Raw genomic sequence first — 21,987 nt, 5'->3', positions numbered from 1 at the left:
GTCCATCACATACTTCACTTAGGACGTGTCCTTATAAGCTGTAATTGACATACAGGATTATATTAGTTTCAACATTTACTTATTTATACAATCAACAGTATTTTCTGAGTGCATGCCGGGCATCGCAAATGTAATTGTGAACAGGATGAGACTGTGAGGTGGCGGGAAGGGAGAGAGAAAAGCCAGCCACAGGTACGAAATCATGAGGCGTGGTGCAGAGAAGGGGCTCGCAGGCTGCAGGCCAATGCTAGTCACCCATGGGGACAGGAACAGTTTGTGCAATGACGTGTCTCTGTGCCTGCACCACAGATAGGCCTACCTGACTGGTGTTTGGGTTTGTTTGGGGGTTTTTAGTTTTATTTTATAAAACACCTAAGCCATAGAGAATGTTTTAAAGGGTCAGTCAAGTTGGAACTGTAATTTTATCCTGGTCCATGTGTGCTGCTCTCTTTCCTTACCATCCATAAAGTCATAGGTTCTGTCTCATCCCTTCTTGGCTCTTTATGTTCCAGCATATTGCTCTAAAAGATCCATTACATCAATCACCTGTGTGTGCTTTTTTTGCTTTGTAACCTTATCTGTCAATCTGTTGATGGATAAAATGGAGGTCAGTGTGAGAATCATGGTAATACCCTATTTTAATTCCATTTATCACCAAAAATGAAGCAGTTTACCTAGGTATCATTTTAAAGCTTCCAATTTTTCGTTTCTAGATTCCCATCTTCATACCCACAGTCTGGCCATTAATTACCAGGTCTAACTGAGAACACTGAGGAATCCAAAAGGCATAAAGTAATGTCTCCCTACCAAGAGACAAGGCACACACTCCTCTGGCCTTCTGAATCATCTGGGGAGTTAAACATTAAATAAGTGCCATAATAATGATGTTTCCTTTGCAGTAGAAAAAAATAACTCTAGGCAATCAGAGGAGGGAAGGAGCTCTGTGGGTTGATGAGGTGAGAGGCCTTCTGACTGACAGGAGAGGGTTTGGAGGTTGGGGTGGTTTGGGGAGCAGGGGAGGAGCATGGAAGGAGGGGGAGGGAGGGGACATAGCATGGAAGAGGGAGAGGGGAGGAGAGTGGGGATGGAGCATGGGAGAGAAGAGGGGCAGAGCATGGGAGGGGATAGGGGCGGAGCATGGACATCCTGGGGAGGAGGGGAGCGCATGCAGACTGATTGTGTAAGGGTGAGTAGAGTGAGCAGGATGGCGGGAGTGGAGGGTTGTGCGTGCCAGAATATGTGTGTGTGTGTGTGTGTATGTGTGTGTGTGCGTGCACACGCATGTGGCAGCATGAGAGTGGGCCCTGCTAGAGTATTCTGAGCCCAGTTTGGTCCTCTGGAGATCTGGAAAGTGCCCTCTGGAGTTTTGGGGTCCTCTTACTGCCATTTGAAGATGAAAGGGTAATAGTATTATACAACAGGATTAGCAAGGAATTCTGCATCCAGAAATAGCAGATTCCCAGTGCAAGCTCTGAGCTGTTTTCAATTGAGGCAGAGGATGCCATGAATGATGCTTGGCAAGGCCCAAACTCGTGATCATGGCAGGGATGATGTGAGTTCTGGGTGCCCAGCAAGCGCATTTCTACTTCCCTGAAGGCAGTCTCGCAGGCAGATGGTCACTCCGAGTGTGCCCCACTGCCAGAGGCTCAAGAGCTGTGCTGCTGAGCAGGCTTGGCATGGAGGAGCCCATGAAAGGGGCTGACAGCGGGGCACAACCTTGTCCCCGCCCCAAACATTGTGCCCTGTGCCATTTGTAGCGTGTGTCACCTTCTCCTGTTGTCCTTCTGGATTCTTCCAGCGTCTGGCTCACTTGCTCAGAGGTGTTCTGTTTGCTCTCCCCTAGAAGACTACTTGCTTTCAGCTCTTCTTAAAAAAGGTAGGAAGTGATAATTCTTGAGAATCTACTTCCTGAAATCTGGTTTCTTGATGTACAGTATATCATAACACCCCGGGCCAGATGACAGCTCTGAGCATTGTTTCTCAAACTGCCTTCCTGTGATGCTCGTGCTCTGCAATGATCCACCCTTTTCCCCTTTCCCGAGCCCTGGCGATTGAGTTATTTCTCTTTAGCTGGGACATTTGAAACAGAAATCACAGTGAACACTTCACTAGCATTGTGGCATAAACCTGGCACTGATGCTGATCCCAGTGTCTGTGATTTGCCCTAATCACTAGACTCAAACCAAATGGCTTTTCTAAGATGCTGGTGCGATGAGTGGACAAATTGCAGGTTAGTGCTTCACTTGCTCAGCAAGTAGTCAATGAGTACTTACGTACCTGGTGTCAGGTGCTGAAAGCAGAGGTACAGACCGCGTAGTCCTCACCTTCAGAGGTGCGGGGGTGGTGTGGTTGGAGTGAGAGCTGGGTCTGGGCCTGGATGGACTCTAGGTAGGTGCCCACAGTGGTTCCCGAGGTCCAGAAGTGAAACAGCGGCGCTCTTCATCCATATATTAATTCAGAAGGAGAACCAGATCATAGTTGCATAAATTCTTCCCTCCTGTTTTCCTCTCTTACTAAGAGCAACATAATCATGAGCCTTTACTTACAGATGGTGGGACTGCTGGGCAGGCGTGTTGGAGGATGTGGTGGTCCCACTGCGTGCTTTAGGTGCTCGCTGCTCACCGGGTCCAGTAAACTTCAGAATTCAGTTCTAAGTCTCCTGGGTGTCGTTCTCCTGTGCCAGGGGTTTCCATACTGGACATGTGCGTTCTGCTAGGGTGTTTCCCTGGGCAAGGCTCTCTTTTCTCTTGGAGCAACTGAGGTTCCTTCTGACCTCTGCGGCAGCAAATGGAGCTCCGGCGAGGTAGAGTGACAGCCGTATTTGACAGGGAATGATATCTTTTTTTTTTTTGATCAACATGATTCTGGTTAATTGGGGCTTGACTGCTTATGTTTTGCTTGCTGTATCATAGGGAAATGTCCAAAGATAAAATCCCTTTTCTTCAAAAATCTAAAGGACTAAAGCCTCCCAACTATAAAACATTGTAGTGGATTGGTACTCTCTAGCGGCCCCAGTTACACCCACAAAAGCTGTTGCCATGTTACTTAGATGAACCTGAAGGCAAAGCTCTCTGCATATTTCATTTGTCGATGGCAGGTCTACAATACAGTGTCAGACAGAGCTTTTCTGGGAGACACAGCCATCCTGGGAGGCACCATGGCCACTACTTTACAACTCGCCTTTCACTCTTCCCGCTCTTTCTCCCCTGCTCCCTGTGCCAGGTGAGGGGTGCGCACGCAGTTTCGCACACACACGCCCGCCTGAGTCCTGGCCAGGCCACTTGCTGTCTTCATGTCTCGGGCAGGCATTCGTTTCCCCTGGCCTTCCCTTCTGTCTCTGCAAAGGTGGGAGTGACCATTCTCTTCTGGTGTGTTCCTTTCTGTTTCTTCTCTTTCTCCTAGCTGCTGCTCTTCACTCCATTAGTCTTGTTTCAGAAATCAAGCTATGGCTGACTCCTGGCTGAAATAAACACATGATGTATTGCTTTTCACTCTTGTCCCCGCCGACCCTAGCCCCCAGAAGAACAACTGTAGCAGACGGTCCCTGACTCACCATCTGGATGAGGAGAGGATTGTGGAGAATAAGTGGGACTCCCTGTGCAGGGGACCCAGAGCCGCTGTGCTAATGTTAATATGTCATCTGATTATGGGGTTAATTTTAGAAGTCTGGTAAGATTGACTCTTGAGTTCATTGAAACTGAGGTTTATTTTTAAATTCCTTAAAGTAGTCAAAATTAACTTTTAAAACAGGATAATATTTGTAAAATCTAAAATGTTCCAAGCTTGCTTGCCAAAGTCAGTCTGTCTGGCAGGCAGATGGGGTGAAGGCCTGTTTTATGGAAAGACTTCTCTTAGAGACTAATGTGGATAAAGGAACAGATTTCAGAGGGGGCTGTGAAATGCTCATTTCAGAATTTGGACCTTGGTCATCTTCTGCTTTCATAGTACATGTCAGCAAACAATACCCTCTTTCTTTCATAAAACTAATTAATTTTTTGGAATGAGGCAAACATGTTCTTTCTTCACCTCCTTTCCGTGTCAGTGAGGGTTGTTTTAGTAGATACTAGAGACTGAAGAGGAAAAAAAAAAGAAATGGTTTAAATTTTCTCTTTTTCTTTTGGCTAAAAAAGTAGTTTAAAGAAACTTAAGAAATTCAACCAACAGTAAACCCAAGTGAAAGGATCAGGTACATCTCTTCAGGAAGACCCAATCGTTTGCACCCTATTTCCAAAGAGAGCACCCTATTTCCAAACTGAAGTGGATGGCTAGCTGTCACTTAAAAGAATTTATATACCTTAATGTTTATTAGGAGAATTTTGATTGCTATGCTATTTTATATTCTTTTCAACAAATTAACTCCATAAAAATACATCTTTTTTTTTTTTTTAAAGCACAAACAAGGTATCTAGCCAGTTGGTTGGTATTTTGGGTATAAACTGTGCCTGCAGCATAGCTGGAACTCAGTGATTATTTTTGTTTGTTTGTTTGTTTGTTTGTTTTTAAAGATTTTATTTATTTATTTGAGAGAGAGACAGTGAGAGAGAGCATGAGCAAGGAAAAGGTCACAGGGAGAAGCAGACTCCCCATGGAGCTGGGAACCCAATGTGGGACTTGATCCCGGGACTCCGGGATCATGACCTGAGCCCAAGGCAGCTGTCCAACCAACTGAGCCACCCAGGCGTCCCTCAGTGAATATTTGTTGAGTGAATGATCACAAAACAGTAATTCTTGGAAGATCTTATGTAATGAAAAATTCACAGAGTTTAAACTTTTTAAGGAAAGCTCATAAAGTTAGACTGGTCACTGGCATCAGGGACCATAATGGTCTCAGAGGGTAGACATGGAGCAAACGCAGCTGCTGTCTGAGCGCAGACACAATCTAGAGAGTCATGTGAGTCCCAGATAGGGATTCAGGGCCTTTCCTAAACCTGGCCCACAGGAGCAGGAGGCCTAGAGGGGATGGGCATGGGGAGACAGCAGGAGCAGGAGGTCTGGAGGGGATGAGAGTGGGGACCTGGGGGCAGCAGGAGCAGGAGGTCTGCAGGGGGTGAGAGTGAGGGCGTGGGGGTAGGTGGCAGGAGCAGGAGGCCTAAAGGGGATGGGAGTGGGAGTGTGGAGTGGGGGCATGGAGAGCAGTGGCATGTGGCCTCATTCTGGAAAAGGACCCAGAGGAGGGGTGACAGCATGTTGTGCTTGGTATGTAACATGGGATCCTTGAAGCACAGTGTGCTAAGATGGTCCAAGGAGCCAGCTCCCCAAGCTGCACTTGCCCAGTGTTATGTAAGCATCATGAAGAACTTAGTAAGGACTCTCACACAGCAGCTGTAGCTGTAGCTATACCTTTGATTCACTGACCTTTCCCTGGGCCTTCAGAAACAGGTTTTGGTACTACTGTGTGTCTCCAGGGCCCAGCGTGGGGCCTGGCATTTAGTAAACACTCAAATTAATTGTTCAACAGGCTAATAAATAATCGAGCATCCATCAAGTCCTTCTTGTGCAGAGCTTATTTTGATGATGTGATAATTTGATAATGAAAATCAGGAACCAGTGGTCTAATGAGGTAGGATATTTGTCCAGATGTGGGGGAAGACTCCACAGGTTCTGTTTCCCTAAAAACACTCTTTTATTACTGTTGTTTGAGTCTATTTGGGGGATATATCTCCTTCTGTTCTTTAAATCTCCCTGCAAATGCACTGACTTCTGACTTTAAAAAAAAAAAAAAATTGAGGATGCCTGGGTGGCTCAGTTGGTTGAGTGTCCAGCTCTTAGTTTCAGCTCAGGTCATGATCTCAGGGTCCCGAGATCCAGCCCTGCACTGGTCTCCATGCTCAATGTGGAGCTGGATTGAGATCCTCTCTCTCCCTCTACCCCACCCTCTGCTCTCTCTCCCTTTCTCTCTCTCTCTCAAATGAATAAATAAAATCTTAAAAAAACAAAGTCACAGACTCGTTCATAAGGAGAAAAAGGAAGACATGTGGAGACGAGGCCCTCACACATCTCCTAAGCTGCCATCTTACCTGGCTCTGGAGCCCCTTTGAGAAAGTCAGGTGGGGCCTGGAATCTTTACTCCAAGAGTTGGCCAGGAATAAACTTTCTGTTTGCTCGGCCCCAGCCCCCTCCAGGATATTTGCAGGTCCCGCAGGAGTGATTTTATAAAAGTGGTGGATGAACCATAAATTCCCGAATTCTTTGTTCATATGTATTTTATGAATTTAGAAAGCAGACTCAAAGGAGAAGTTGTAGGACGAGATGTGATACCATGTTCTACATGGATTTGTGAATTAAGTGGTTTGAATCGTTACCGAGTAGTTTGAGATTCAAGCATGATGCTTTCTACTGGAATGTGAGCAGTTTACTGCTTCTAAGCACTGCTCTGGGTATCTAGTAAGAAGCACATTCATTCCTTCAGACCCTATTTCTGTGTCTGTGGTCACCTGGGCCTGCCCACCTCCCCTTCCTGAGACACTGCTTTCATTATGCCTCTCGGCCCTGGCTCAGGGATCCTGCACGGTTTCCTCCAACTCCTTGACCTGGCATTGGAGTCAGGGAGGGAGTGTGTTGGCTGGAGGAAGGAAGGGCGGTAGTTCAGGGAAAAGTCCGTAACCCTGAACAGGAACAGAGTAACAGATCTCAGTGAGTGAGATGACTGTAACAGATTTTCTTCCTGCCATTCATCAGTTTAAATGGAATTCTGATTAACTGTAGACTGGGTCTTTGTTTCCATTTACACATAATTAAGACTAAGGTAACTTTGGGGGCCCCAGCCAACACTAAATATTCTGGGTCTTTATTTTTTAGGGATTAGCCTAGGAGTTTTTAGTTGTCAGCCTTTGACCACCTTATTGACCACCAGAAAATAAAATTATTTCATTGTAAAGCAATTCCTAGGAGACATGCATTTAAGTGTATTATCCGATTATTAAAATGCCCCCCCCACACACAGAATTAAACCCAACATTGAGCACTACATTGTACTGATTTTTTTTCTGACATTACTTTCTTACCTCACCTTCTTCTCCCAAAGCACATTCTACTCGAGCAGCGTTTGTGTCTGGTGAGTATTTTGGCTTGAGGATTTTAGATTTCGTTCCAGCATTCCTTGTTCTTAAGTCAGTTAAGTTTAATAAGATTTTGCTGGCTTTCTTTGAGCTTTTCTTGGATCTCTTGTTAGTGATTATTATTCACATCATACTAAAGAAAAGTATATGCTGTCCTCTTATTTAGTATGTTTGGTGTAGGGCTCACAGCAATCGTCTGGCGTGCAAAGGCTCACATTTAAGGGCAAGTGCTTTATAATTTAGTGTAACGTTAACTGTAACGCATGAGGCTGTTTGCTTTATGGGCTCCAACTAAACCAAGTAGATGTAACTTCATGGGCTGAGGAAGAATGCTTTCTCTTAACCAAAGCCACTTTTCAGCCATTTAAAACTATTCTTAATGAACTGATTGTGCCTTTTTTTCACTATTCTAATGTCTTTAAACAGTTTCCTTGTGAAAACATAAGGCATTCTTGGATTCCTCTTTTAGGGTGTGCATTGCATGGGACCAGAGTCATGTGGTATTTCAACCTTTGATTACTGCCTCTCCTCTTTCATCCATCTAAGTGGCAGAGACAAAATGTGTTTGAAAATGAATTTCCCACGCCCCGCTTCCTTCACCTTTCAGGGAGCAGCCAGCTGAAGAGCTGCCTTTTAACTAGCGCTCTCTAAAGAGGAGATAGTTAACTAATAATAGTGGAGGAAGGGACATCCTTACCCATCTTCCCCCAGTTTTGGATAACACAATTCCTTTTTTGTTTATTGAAATCGCTGGGGACAAAATAGCATCATTTCTTGCTTGCTTCTTAGGACCAGACTCTACTAATAAGAACTTTCTTTTTAACTTAAATTAGTGCTCAAGCTGTTTCATGCAAGTAGGATTTGTCCCAGCTGAGGGGCTTTGAGTCTGAGCGGAACAGACAGAGAATCACGTATAGTATGCACAAACATACTTTTGGAACGTCGCATAGAAATGCCTCCACAGGTCACCAGGCCCAGTTACTAATGGAGGCCACTGTTCTTGCTCTTCCCTCCACATCCCCACTGGAGAGACGTCTTTAAGTGTCAGTCATTCCTCTTCTGCCAGTTTTGATTAAGTTGCTATAGGGATTTTTAAATATGTTCAAAATGCACGTTTCTATCATTGTGTCTGCTGAATCTTTATTACATCTCTGCAAAATTTTTATTGTCTCCAGGAGGAAAACTGCAAATTATTTAATAGCACAGTTGGAGGTAGGATTTTCTCAGCTGAACAGTAGCCACTAAATGTTTACCTGGGCTTTCAAGTGCATAGAAGTGAAAGACAGCAAAGGGGACTCAGCAGAAGGATTGCCCATAACCAGACATTGTAGCAGTTTGGTCATTTTGAAAAACATGCCTTATTTTCTCCCATAGACTGGCATTTCCCATCAGTCATAAAGAAAATATAAAACTTGTGTGTTATAAGTGTAGACATTCATTACTGAAGGTAGAAATGGTCATAATCAGGAGTCTAAATGTATCTTAGGTATAAATTCAACATGGTTTGAAATAGGATTTTAGTGTCACATAGTTTAGAAGTTATTTTATTTTTCATTGGTTAAAATAACCAACCTAAGACATTCTGCCTAAAAATCATGATTTAAAGAAAAGCAGTTCTTTATCAGTGTGAATCAAGTCTGTGAAACACAGAGCATACTCACATGGATTTTAGGTGTGCCACCAAGGATTGAAGATGGGAAGGGATGAAGGCTATCGTCAAGAGTCGTGTCTCCCCTTCTCTCACCTGCAGATATAGGCTTTGTGTGGAAATACAATTAACTACTAATGGGGTCTGTGTTCATCACCTCCCTGAATATGTCTGGTCATGTGCATGATTAAGACTAGTTTTCCATCAACATTGCATTTAAGATTATATAACATTTGAATTATTTTTATTCTGCAATCCCATGACTATGTCCTTTCCATAATGTCATCACAAAATTACCTTTCTAAGAATTTTAATAGTAAGGCTTATCACTACTAAAAATATTCCAAAGTATTCTGATATAATGAATAGCAGTCTTAAGTAAACACATGAATGAGTAAAATTCTTTCAAAATTATGAGATGGGACTTGATTGTGCATTGTACCTGTGTCTTTGGCAAAGAAAATAGATTTCGGTGGCAGATAGTCTCAAATTTTTAACAATATTAATGGTTTCATCGAACCCTTCCCATATACCAGATCTTGTACTATGTTCTACACATGCTCTCTGATTTAATCCTGGAAACAGCCCAAGGAGTTCAGAGCTGTTGCTTCTGTCCAGTGCTAAATGAGACCATGAAGTGCCATTTCAGAGAGAGTGTGGGACTCGGGATGAGTCTCTGACTGCGAGGTGTCTTCGTGTCCGCAGAAGCTCACAAGTCAGGACTGCCATGACATAAGCACCGCATGGACTCACCTCCAAGGTCACTGATCACATCCAGATGATGGGCTCTGGCTGCAGGAGGAGTTCCAGGCTGGGACACAGTGGCAACTCCTCACATTCCTCTCACACAGACCGGAGGGAGAGTCCACCTCATTTCCCCGCTGTCTGTGTCCTATCCATGCTGCACTCAAACACAGTGGTGGTGGAAATGCCAGTGGTAATGAGTCTATCTTGCAGCTTTTAAGGGTAACATGCCCTTTATGGAGGAGCTGTCCGGACAAGACCGGCTGCTTCAGATGTTGGCTTGCCCTAACGCCCCTGAGGGTTTGGGGGAACTGTGTCCTCACCATTGCAAGCCCTGAGCACACTTCCTGGTGCACCTCCCTCTCCAGTTTACACCAGCAGGGCTTAGCCTCAGCCACTGGATGCGGACGGCTCACCAGCTGCTTAGGAGAACGGCCAAAGTATTTGCCGCCAGCCGCACGGAGTCCTGGGTCTGAATCCTACCCTCCCACGTGCCGACTGTGCAAATCTGGGTAGTTATTTATCCTTCCTGTGTCCCGGTTCCTCATCTATAAAATCTCCACCTACTTTCCAGAATTGTTTTCAGAATTAAGTGTTTTCCTATGTCAAGTGCTTAGGACATCGTGTTTGACATGTAGTGAAGTTTTGGACATGTTGACTGTTGCTGTCTCTAATATGTAATTAGACTTCATGCCTATCCTCTGTATGACCTGCGGGCTGACTGTCCCCCTCCCCCTTTCCTGGTGATACCCAGACTGGTGACACCCATCTCCTTTCTTCTCCTGAGTTCTGTGGTTCACAGCCCCCACTGATGACCCGTCCGTACACAGTTTTCTCTCAGTAGCCCCAGAGTGCTTCTGCTCTTCCTGAGTGCTGTGACTGTCCTGCCCGTGTGCTGCTCACCGAGCCGCTTTTTCCTCTACCCATACCTTTTCATTGTGGTTTTCCTACCCCCTCTTGTCTGTTAAAGATTTCAGATCCCCGGAGTGCTGGAGTGGTTCAATTGATGAAGTGTCTGTCCTCAGCTTAGGTCATGACCCAGGGTCCCAGGATCAAGTCCTGCATCAGTCTCCCTGCTCAGTGGGGACTCTGCTTCTTCTGCCTCTGTGCCCCCACCCCCGACAGCTTGTACTCTCTGTTTCTGTCTGACAAATAAATAGATAAAATCTTTAAAAAAAAATTTTCAAATCCCCATTTCCTGCCCATATCTATCATATGATTGATGTCTCTGTATTCACAGTCACATGTAGGACATCTTCCTTCAAATATTCTGCCAAAGTATCAGAGGAGAGCGCTTTGAAACCCTTAAATGGAAGCCTGGGTACCTTTGTTAATTAGACACAAGTAAGCATAGCTTATTGTAACTAGATACCATTGACTTGGGCAAGATCGTGAATTTTGGAAGAAACTAAAATGTGAGGAAACAGAACAATATGGATTTTTTAAAATAACCTACTCAGAAGTAGCATAAATGGCAGAAAACTGAACCAAGAGTAGCCTTGATGAATGAGGTTGTGTTGCTCGTCAGAGGCAAAGGGCCAGTGGACGCTCATCTGTGAGCCACCCACTGAAACGTTACTAGGGCTTCACCTTTACATATTTTCCTACGTTTGAGCGAAGCTGAATTTTATTCCAAGTTTGACCTGAAACTTTTCTCTTCAGCTGTCTTAAAAAAAGGCAGTCCTTGAGGCAAAACTCAGAGTGTGGTGAGGGAAGCCTGAACGTTGCTTACCTGTGGGGGCAGAGTATGGCGATTGGTTGGCGGGAGCACCGGTGAGCTTTCTGGCCTGCTGGGGGGGTCTTGTATCCCAACCTGAGTGGGAGACGCACAGACATGAACATGCATGAAAATCCATCAGGTCCAACACTTACTTATACTTTGTGCCTCTTACCGACAAGCCAGGCGAAATAGGAATGATGTAAGGCCTTTGAAGAACTAAAATGTCCTTTCCTCATTTTGGAAGACAGGAAGGGTATTCCATTCATTCTTCTCTTCCTGGTTATGCAGCGGGAGGAGTTAAGAGGCAGGAGGAAGGTGTGGGGTGCTTTCCTCCAGGACTTTGTCATCCTCCCAGCTCCGCCCTCCCCCCCCCCCCCCCCCCCCCCCCCCGCCCGCCCCAGCCCCAACTCATCCCCTTGCTGTTTGTGTGGATAAATGTTTTCCGGGATTTGAAGAGAGCACACCACATGCTCCACAGCTGCATTTTTATTCAGAAGCTGAAGGGTAGAGCCTTTTGTGACACGATCACATTCTTCCCCAGTTTGCTTTCCTACTAGCATCTCTGTCGGCTGCCCATCTTCCCGTCGTGGTGCTTGAGAGTAGAAACTATTTTCTGCCTTTTCCTCCTCAACAAGTGCCTAGTGAATTGGAGCTTCTAGGGTGGAGAAGAGATGGCAAAAGGAATGATTCAGTAATAAGGAGACAATAAAGAGCCATCCATGTGGAGACAGTAACACATCTTTTCCATCCATCTGTCGAAGGCCTTACGATAGAACTAAGCCAAGGTTATAAAAAGATTGCAATTTTCCATATGCAAGAGCCAGATTTAGGGCCAGGAGGAAGGAACAGAGAGGGTGTTTCTAACATTTCTGACATGAGAGAGTCTACATGTGTAAGCCTTTTCTTCCAAAATACCTCATTCTATGACAGAAGTCAGGTTCGGGGAAACGTACTGCTCTCAGTTGACTTAGAACGGAAAGTACGTTTACTTTGTGAGAAATTGCTTCATATTAGGAAAGCATCTGGGAGTCTGCTATAATTCTCCCTCTGGGGCTCATGCCGTTGTCCTGTTTGGAAGTGGTTCTGAGTGAGCTGAGGGCTTCCGAAATCTCCTTCAGGACCTTAGTTCTAGGCTGTAACATAGGATGCACACATCACTGGAGAACTGCAGTCCTCTCGTTACCCCTGCTGTTCTCTCCCTCCCCAGAGTCACTGTGAAGTCACGGATACAGCAGTAACACTGTAAACCCATTAGTTCTCTAAAAGGAGTAGGATTTCCTAAGTTCACTCTGTCCCAGCTCTTGCCTTTCCTGAAGCCAAAATAACAAAAACAGTGCGATTCTGTGAAAACCATGGAATCTGTGGACCCACCAGGATAGATGAGACAGACCTCGGTATACATAAAACCTCACTAAAGTAAAACCTCTTGATGACTCTGTGGGCTTCTGACTTCCACCCAGCTCCCAGTCTCAAATGGAACCTAACATTTGCTGCTGCTTCTGACAAAAGCCTGGAGGAGGTGGGAGGTGATTTCCTGTCCCAGTGTCCCCAGATCTTGCTAAGGTGAGCGCCAACTCACCGAGAGATTCTTCACCACTAGCATAGGCTATGAAGGCCGTCAGTCAGGAGCCACAGCTATTACCACTGACGGTGAACCCATGTGAGCAGGTGCACAGATGTGCCTAGTGGATCTCGGGGCCTCAGCAGCTGCTCCATGATCAGCTTGCTGTCATCACGTGTTTTATGAAAATGAACATTTAGATCCTCGTTTCCCCTGAAAGCAGAGCTTTGCAGAAGATGACAGCCAAAGCATCCTGAAGTAATAGGGCTGGCCTCAGTTACTGAGGGGAAATTGGGAAGAACACAGACATCTGGGTCAAAGGTCACTCTTCAGTGGTAAAAGTAGTTCCAAAAATTACAAAGGAAAGTTGCAACTATGGAAATTTTAAGATGTGTGTCCAAAGATCATGTTAAAAACAGACCAGACAGCAAGTAGGAAAAATAGTTGCCATAACTGTGATGTTTCCCAGCTGTTACCAGGTTCCCATACATGAGTAGGAGAGATGCGTGTGCGCACATGTGAACACACAATCACGTGGACATGCCAAAGAAAGGAGTGTGTGATTACCGCTGTGTGTATATGTTAAATAAATCATCATAACTGCAATAGTACACTATATGGCTACAGAATGTTTTGTTTTCAGGAAGTTTTAATTCCTTAGGAAAAGCTCATAATCTGAGGTGATGACATGTTATATATCCAATTGTGCCCTAACTGTGCATGTTCAACGTGTAGATTTAGGCACAAAGGAGAACATATTGAAAGGAAATAGATCGAAAAGAATATAGAGGTTAGATCTTTGTAGTGAGAGTGTCGATGATTGCTTTTCCTGCATGATTTTCTGCATTTTCAGGCTTTAAAAACATGAGTATGTTCATTTTACAATTGGAAAACAAAACCAACATTAAAACAGAAAATATATCTCCCCTCAAAGCTTTGCCCTTCCATTGAAGGTTGAAGTTCTAGGGCGCCTGGGTGTCTCAGTCAGTTAAACATCTGCCTTTGGCTCGGGTCATGGTCTCAGGTTTCTAGGGATTGAGTCCCACACTGGGCTCCCTGCTCAGCAGGGAGCCTGCTTCTCCCTCTGCCTCTACCTCTCCCCTGTTTGTGTGTGCTTGCTCGTTCTCTCAAATAAATAAAATCTTTTAAAAAAAATAGTTAAAATTCCTATTTTAGAATGGACAAAACTTACTAAGTGAAAAAGCCCATCAAAGCTAATTTGTTTAAATTTTTAAAAATGAATATTTTATGCTGCCTTTCTGTAATAGTAGGTGGGAGACTCAAGTGAGGGACTTATGGAAAGCCTGAGTGCTCTTACATGTCAGCTGCGCTGGGGACATCACTGCCCTTAAGCGTCTGGGGTCCCTGTAGTCTCCCTGTGACACTCGCCCATTCAGGCATGTGCTGCTGACCTCATGGTTTGCACCTGCATACTCATCTGAAGCCAAAACGTGGGGAGCCCTCTTACCAAGCCCTTTTTAGCACCTTTTTCATTAAACCATCTATTTAGCAGTTTACAAAACATCTCTCTCACTTGCTGTTCACATAAAGAGTCAGCATTATTTTTCAAAACATTTTAAGACACGAGTTCTTCCCTCTCTTGTGGAAGATCGTTTCCATTGATTATTCACATGAAGATTTCAGCCTAGAACTCTGATTGGAGGCGCCTGGCTTTCCAGCTCTTGTCGGATGGCTTGGTGTTCAGATACACAGTGATCTGAAGGATCTAAAGCTCCACAGAATACAGCAGAATTTCAAAGCAGGAGAGGACCTTAGAAACGATAGAATCCAGCTCTGTTTATTGTACAGAAGAGGCTGAAGTCGGAGAGCTTGGGGCCCTCACTTAGCCCCCTGTTAGTCACAGGCTTCCTGACCTGTCATCATGATCTTCTTGTTACGTTGTCCTCAGGATACACGTCCAGACTCTGTTCTGTGGTGTTTGGGTGTCATTGGCATAGAGTCTGCACCACGCTGAGCCGAACACAGCGGCCCATAAGTTTCCGCCTCACTGCCGTTGTGCTTCTCACTGTGGCCTGAGAACAGGTGGGCCCTGCCACGCTGGGCTCTTCTTCATGTTCCCTCAGAAAATTCCCATTTGTTCTCGTCAGATTCCTTTCAGCTTAGTTGATTTTTTTAACCTTGGGCTTCCGGCTGAGAAGGAATCTCTTCTCTATCCATATTATTTTTACAAAAGCTGACCTTGTGTGGGTTTTGCTTTGGTCTTTATTGGATCTTTTGGCAGTGGAGTTATGTAAATTTAGTTTCTAAGCTACAGGATAAATGTGAGCAAATGTAGTTAAGAAAATTTCGTTTCTCTATATACTGGTGTTCTTAAAAGCAGAACGAAAGAATTTCTGTGGATGGTGAGCACTGGCCTGTCCTCCTGGCCTGCACAATGAAGATGTCACAACAGCTGCGAGATATTGCTTACACTGTCGCAATTCATTTTGATACAGTAGATTTTTATTATTTTTGTAACTCCCCCTCAAAGGTTTTTTTGTTTTGTTTTGTTTTTTAAGTAGCAAATGTGACTTTCAACCTTCCATACTCAAACTTGTATGATAAAGAGTAATTTTGTAGAGGCAATGTAATCCCAAATATGTGGGAAATGAATTTTAAGAAAGGTGAATGATGTGTCTTGTGATCTTGAGCTCAAATAATTGTTTTCACGATGAGCCAAATATGGACAAGTCAAACCCAAAACTGGGGACCAGGAGAACTTGGAGGAGAAGGTGACCAACAGGTTAGTGAAGGATGTTTGTGTTTCTGCTATGGTCTGTCTCACCAAGGAGGGCCCTGTCCTCATGGAAAACCAGCGACTTCGACTTAAATTCAGATGTCCCTTCACTGAGGTCGTGATTAACATACATGCTCTTATTTAATATAATTTGTATAGTTTGTGGTGCAAATGTAAAAATGGTTTTACTTTTTTATAGATAAGATCCATAGAATTTTGAAAGTGAGAAGTGTTTCTGTGTCTTAATGAGAGCGATTCATTGTATTTGTTGAATCAGGTTTAATGTCAGTCTCAAACATGTGCTTACAAAACTGTGCCTTCAACCTCCAGACCAGACTTTCGGACAATTTCTCCATCCAAATCGTCACTAACTTCTCTTCCATGGGCCCTATTGCTATTTTTTTTTTTTTTAAGATTTTATTTATTTATTTGACAGAGAGAGATCACAAGCAGGCAGAGAGGCAGGCAGAGAGAGAGGAGGAAGCAGGCTCCCCACTGAGCAGAGAGCCTGATGCGGGGCTCGATCCCAGGACCCTGAGATCATGACCCGAGCCGAAGGCAGCGGCTTAACCCACTGAGCCACCCAGGCGCCCCCCTATTGCTATTTTTAGTTCATTCTATAAAGATGTTCAATGTCGTTTTAGGCATTTCTGATTGTAGGTCATCATATAGGAGTATTAAACACCACCGAGTATGGAAGTGTGTTCTAAGGTGCTTAGGATGAATCAACCTGCTTTATTCAGCATTTCACCAGAATGTTTTCTGGTCATACCATATATATTTATGAAAATACATACTAAGAATTTTTTTTTTTTTTTTGTCAGAGAGAGAGGGAGAGAGAGCAAGCACAGGCAGACAGAATGGCAGGCAGAGGCAGAGGGAGAAGCAGGCTCCCCGCCAAGCAAGGAGCCCGATGTGGGACTCGATCCCAGGACGCTGGGATCATGACCTGAGCCAAAGGCAGCTGCTCAACCAACGGAGCCACCCAGGTGTCCCCATACTAAGAATTTTTATTCCCATATTCATTAGATTCTTCACTAAAGGAAGCTAGAAGTTATTCTGTTTCTTTCTCCCATTGCTGTGCTCCTGGACCACACACTAGCTCCGAGCCGGGGCTCCCTGAGTCTTCAGTGCTTCTCCTTGGGGTTCACCCTGTACTCCGGCTCCAGATCATTCATCCTAAAATAGAGTTTTCAGCCCCACAGCAGCCCTTGCCTCATTAGGCTGCCCCCGAACTGTCACTGTGACTCAGCTCCTTCTGCTTGGGAAGGTCCTGCATGATGTGTGAAGTTTGCTTTCCGTCTGCCTCCTGTCACCTCTCTGAGCCCAGCCTGCCCCCCAAGACCTCACTCACATTCTGCTTCTCGCGTCCAGTTCAGCGCTATTCTCTGGATTACTCTGTCCTCACCTTATCTCCCTGTTCCCTGTCCACTCCATGTTTGCCCTATACCTTTAAGTTCTGCTTCTTTTCTTGTATTATTCTCTAGCTATTTTTGTCTGGATGTCATATCTTCCTGGCAAATCTCCAAGGCAGTCACCCTGGCTGGGACTGTGTAGGTCCTGCCCCAAGGCTACTGAAGCCCATCCCTGGTGAGGAGCATGGGACCCTGGTCTCATTAAGCCTCCAAGGGATTCATTCCGGTGACGATCAGATTACTTGTCACTTAAACCATGCAGTAAGTGTTTGAACTGAGCAGAACTACCAACTTCATATTAAATGGATTTTAAGTTCTTTGAAAATTATGATCTGTGTGTAGTGTTACCTCTTTTCATCTAGTTTGTAGTTAGTCAGGATTCTGTATCAGTGAGAGAAATTTTCAAATAAAATATTTCAGTCACACATACCTAAATGAACAGGTTCCCAATTTCTCTTTATAAAAATTCTTTCACTTCTGTTTAATTATACAACCGATTCACGAATATATTCTCATGAATTCAAAAATGCAAAGTAGAACTCATCCTTGATTCTTTCCTCCGGGGTAAAGAGGGATATTGATTTGCCGAGTTCCCCTCCAAATTTTTTTTTTTTTTTAAGATTTTATTTATTCATTTGACAGAGATCACAAGTAGGCAGAGAGGCAGGCAGAGGGAGAGAGAGGAGGAAGCAGGCTCCCCACAGAGCAGAGAGCCCGATGTGGGGCTCGATCCCAGGACCCTGGGATCATGACCTGAGCCAAAGGCAGAGGCTTTAACCCACTGAGCCACCCAGGCGCCCCAGAGAGAGAGGCAGGCCTCCTGTGGAGCAGAGAGCCCGATGCGGGGCTCGATCCCAGGACCCTGGGATCATGACCTGAGCTGAAGGCAGAGGCTTTAACCCGCTGAGCCACCCAGGTGCCCCCCCCTCCAAATTTTTTTAATACATTTACATATTTAGGGGACCGAGCCTGTGTGGCTCAGTTGGTTGAGCATCACACTCTTGGTTGTGATCTGAGGTCATGATCTCAGGCTTGTGAGATCGAGTCCTGTGTCAAGCTCTGCGCTCAGCACAGAGTCTGCTTGAGATTCTCCCTCCCTCTGCCCCTCCCCACTCTCTCTCTGAAAGAAAGAAAATCTTTTTAAAAAAAGACAATTTCCTCATACTCAAGCATTTAATATGTACTGAATGTCTTTGTTAATATTTATAAAGTGCTTGGTGTTTGTGAGATGCTCTTTAAACGGCAGTCCTCCACTGCCGGCCCTTTCGTCTGCCCACATGGTTCATTTTGTGCTTCGTATGGTAGCTGGAGCTCCTTGGTAGTAACAACTCCAGATGCAAAATGACCCACATGGAGTCTGGAAGTGCATCACCCCAGCACACCCAGCTCTGGTACATGAATGTCCAGGGTGCTTGTTTCATCTTCTTGAAGCACCCGAGGGTCCCTGAGATGATCTGTGCAAACACTGGAGGACAAAGAATGCTTTTGCTTTTGTTGGAAATCTTTCAAGAACACTCATCAGGGTGTGGATTCTTTACTTTAAGGTACTTTCTTCCTCACATACCAGTGCTGAACTGAAAAGTTACTATTTGCAAACTGCCCTCTTTTACAAAAAGGCAATATGGTGCAGTCCGGTGGGACAATTGAGACTTTAGGCACTTTCTTACTTAAATTTGACTACAGCCACGAAGCAGAAAGTATATTTCCTTCAAAGCATTTTCACTCTTCAGAAATATACAAAGCTATGTCAGTGTTAACCAGACTTAGGATCATTGTGCAGTGAATCCAAATATTAATCATTAGGTTGTACTCCTGAAACTAATATTATATGTTAGTTATACATTAGTTTTTTTCAAAAAAAAAGGAATGGAACAGAATGGAGAACCCAGAAGTAAGCCCAGGCTTAAATGGTTAATTAGCCTTTGACAACAGAAACAAGAATATCTGATGGGGAAAAGACAGTCTCTTCAACAAATGGTGTTGGAAAAACTGGACAGCTGCATGAGGAAGAATGAAACTGGACCACTTTCTGACACCATACGCAAAGATAAACTCAAAATGGATTACAGACCTAAATGTGAGACCTGAAACCATAAAAATCCTAAAAGAAACCATTAGCAGGAAACTCTTTGGCATCAGCATTAGCAACATTTTTCTAGATATGTCTCCCGAGGCAAGGGAAATAAAAGCAAAAGTAAACTATTAGCATTATACCAAAGTAAAAAGCTTTTGCCTTTTTAGCTTTGCCTTTTAGTTTTGCCAGCAAAGGAAACCATCAACAAAATGACAAGGCCATCTACTAAACAGGAGAAGATATTCACAAATGGTATATCTAATACCATTAGGGCTTAATATCCATTTTAATTATTAATAATTAATGGATATTAATACCCATTAATATCTATTAAGCTTAATAAGGGCTTAATATCCAAAATGTATGAAGAACTTACACAACTCAATACCAAGAAAATCCCAAATAATTCAGTTAAAAAATGGGACAGAGGACCTGAATAGACCTTTTTCCTAAGAAGACTTCCAAATGGCCAACATGAGAAGATGCTCAACATCACTGGTCATCAAGGCAATACCAATCAAAACTACAGTGAGTGATCACCTCACACCTGTCAGGTTGGCTAAAATCAACAACACAAGGAACACCAGTTGCTGGCCAGGATGCAGAGAAAGGGGAGCCATCGTGCACTGTTGGTGGGAATGCAAACTGGTGCAGCCGCTGTGGGAAACAGTATGGAGGTTCCTCAGAAAGTTCAAAATAGAGCTCCCCTATGATCCAGTAATGGCACTGCTGGGTATTTATCCAAAGCAAATGAAAACACTGATTTGGAAGAAACATGCATACCATGTTTATCACAGCATTATCTACAGCAGCCAGGATACAGAAGAGCCCAAGTGTCCATCACGTGATGAATGGATAAAGAAGATGTGGTAGTGGGGCTCCTGGCTGGCTCAGTCAGTAGGACATATGACTCTTAAGACTCTTGACCTCAGGGTTCTCAGTTCAAGCCCCACATTGGGTGTAGAGATTACTCAAAAAAATAAATACTACAGTTTTAAAAAATAATTTAAAAAAGAAAATGCGGTTGGTATGCACGCGTGCACGCACACACACACACTGGAATATTACTTAGCTATAAAAAAGGGTGAAATCTTTCCATTTGTAACAACATGGATGGACCAGAGGGTATTTTACTAAATGACATAAGTCAGACAGAGAAAGGCAATTATCATATGATTTCACGCATATGTGGAGTCTAAAACACAAAACAAACAAGAGCAGAAACAGAGCTGGTTGCAGAGGGAAGGAAGGAGAGGGATGGATGATGGGGAGAGGGAGGTCCCGCTTCCAGGAATGGGATGAATAAGTCCCAGGAGGGACAGCACAGCACAGGAACACAGTCAGTGCTGTTGTCATAGTGAAGAGTAGTGACAGATGGTAGCCACACTCGTGTGACTGTGGCGTAACGCACACACTTGTCACGTCACCATGTCACATGCCTGACACTAACATCACAGCCTGTGTCAGCTACACTTTAACTTAAAAAATAAATAAGAAAAAGTATAAAGAAATAATGCAGTTTTCCCCATGGCTTTGATGTTCCCAACTGCTAAAAAGAATGACTTAGAATTTGTGAAGCCCCGACACTGTCTCTTTGTAAGTTGTGATATTAATTCTGGAACTTTGTCAACAGGAGCAATCTAGATGGGTGGGTGGCAGGTTTATGGTTTCCTAATCTCCTTTCCCTCACCCTGCAATCTCTACTCTATCCCCAGACATTGTTACAAGAGAGAAAACACAAGGGAAACAAACACCATTTATAGCTTTTCCACATTTTTTCTTTCTTGTTAACTTTCCTCTCATACTTCTTTTTTTCTATTGCCTTTTTAAAGACTTCCCTTGCCTCTCTATCTGCCTCAGCCCCATCATGGAGATAACCCCACCCCGTACCTCCGTGCTCCCTTCCTGAGGACTTTGCAGGCTCCTTAGTTGTGCCCTTGACCGAGCGATGTGCACACAGCACAGTTCACTGCCATCAGGGTCCTGGAGCCACAGTCCCCAACTGTTCTTGTTCTCAGGTGTGAGGTGCCCAGCAGCTTACTCCTAATTGCCAGGACCCGACTGACAAAGTTACAAAGTGCTTTCTTATGCAGATTGGAGCTTTGCCTATAATGATGTTTTTGTCACCCACTCATGTACAAAAATGCATTCTGGAACTGGTCCTCTGGGAATGGCGCACAACCCAATCTCATCCCTGGGACTCTGTCACCGAGCAAATGCCGTCTGCTTTGGGTTTTTTTATCCCATTGAAAGAGGCTAAAACCTAACCAAAGAACAGGCAGGTATTCCCACCTGAGATTATTTCTTGTTGTTTGGTTTTGGCTGTGAGTTTACATGGTATTAAAGGTGAATGAATTCTGGAGGTTAGATTTGCTTGTTTTTAGAATTGTTATTTAACAACACAAGACTGAGGTTAGATGAAACTCATCCTGCAGGTTGTATTATGTAGAAATTAAAAGCAAATTGGAAGGGTTTTACAGATGGAGGAAGACAACTTCTAGTGGATGGAAGTGCAGGGAATGCCTTGCTGGCCTCCTCTGCAGGTGCCCTGTAGTGAGAGGTGGCCAAGGAACCATCACCGATGGCGAAATCAGATGGGTCTCATGTCTGCCTGTTGTCATATCATTTCACACATCCATTTGTTATGTCAAAGGGATTTCATGTGTTCCCACGAGGTATCTTGGTGGTAACCCGTTTTCCTTATACAACGGATCTGACCATCTCTACTTCCCTAAATATCACACAGAATGAAGTCTTTATTCAAGCAGAAAGAATATGAGGAGTCTCTGGGTGTTTCTGCCTCTAGGAAGTAAACTAGTCATAGATCCATGAATTTATCTGTTAAAAAAAGAAGTTAGTGGGGGTGAGTAGGAGGAGAGAAAAAATTTGCATTTGTTACGACCCAAAATCTATAGAATGAACTATCATTTCTTTGCAACTGCTGAGTACTATCTGTCCCAGAGTCGTGGCTCTTAGGGTCACTCTAGACCTAGAGACAACAAAGTCTGTTGGGTTCAGGACGTCGTTTTG

General features: G+C 44.2%; 1 protein-coding gene and 2 long non-coding RNA genes across 27 annotated transcripts in view; 2 read left to right on the top strand and 1 right to left on the bottom strand.

Moving 5' to 3' along the window:
* DISP1 (dispatched RND transporter family member 1) overlaps positions 1-21,987 on the top strand; it is a 182,519-nt gene that overhangs the window by 139,850 nt on the left and 20,682 nt on the right. The window lies entirely within an intron of this gene.
* On the top strand, positions 5,937-15,363 carry LOC125085433 (uncharacterized). Its single transcript, XR_007122925.1, has 2 exons — positions 5,937-12,733; positions 15,254-15,363. It is a non-coding gene; the product is annotated as an uncharacterized LOC125085433 (long non-coding RNA).
* On the bottom strand, positions 13,947-14,248 carry LOC125085434 (uncharacterized). The gene is made up of 2 exons (XR_007122926.1): positions 14,158-14,248; positions 13,947-14,096 (listed from the first exon to the last, which is right to left on the bottom strand). It is a non-coding gene; the product is annotated as an uncharacterized LOC125085434 (long non-coding RNA).

The sequence above is a fragment of the Lutra lutra genome, chromosome 15 (genome assembly GCF_902655055.1).
Source record: "Lutra lutra chromosome 15, mLutLut1.2, whole genome shotgun sequence".
NCBI lineage: Eukaryota > Metazoa > Chordata > Mammalia > Carnivora > Mustelidae > Lutra > Lutra lutra.
The sequence above is the reverse complement of the archived record's forward strand: the minus strand, read 5'-3'. Positions and strand labels throughout refer to the sequence as shown.